Genomic DNA, 271 nt, shown 5'->3' with positions numbered 1-271 from the left:
CTCGACCTCGCTCAGTCCGCCTACAACCAGTGACCTGTGCGAAGCAACCGGGGAGCGCCGGCGAAACTCTACGGAAAGTACGCGCCACATTCAACTATCAACGCACTCTGGAAATTGAGATTTTAATTCGTGCGACGGTTATTCCATCAAAAGATAAAGGACTTGAATATTCATTTCATTATAATGCATCGTCAAATATCCCAGTGGTAATATAGTCTTGTCAAAAGTTTCCTTGAAAATATGCAAAGATTTCATGAGGTCTATTTACAAA

At 42.1% G+C, this 271-nt stretch overlaps 1 protein-coding gene across 2 annotated transcripts in view; it reads left to right on the top strand.

The window, feature by feature from the left end:
- LOC136832671 (neuronal acetylcholine receptor subunit alpha-10-like) overlaps positions 1-271 on the top strand; it is a 415833-nt gene continuing 415562 nt past the window's right edge. For both annotated transcript variants that reach the window (XM_067094006.1, XM_067094017.1), the window contains exon 1: positions 1-271. This exon is cut by the window's right edge and continues 566 nt beyond it. The gene's annotated coding sequence lies outside the window, so the exon portion shown is untranslated.

This window comes from Macrobrachium rosenbergii, chromosome 4, assembly GCF_040412425.1.
Source record: "Macrobrachium rosenbergii isolate ZJJX-2024 chromosome 4, ASM4041242v1, whole genome shotgun sequence".
NCBI classification, from domain to species: Eukaryota; Metazoa; Arthropoda; class Malacostraca; order Decapoda; family Palaemonidae; genus Macrobrachium; species Macrobrachium rosenbergii.
The sequence above is the reverse complement of the archived record's forward strand: the minus strand, read 5'-3'. Positions and strand labels throughout refer to the sequence as shown.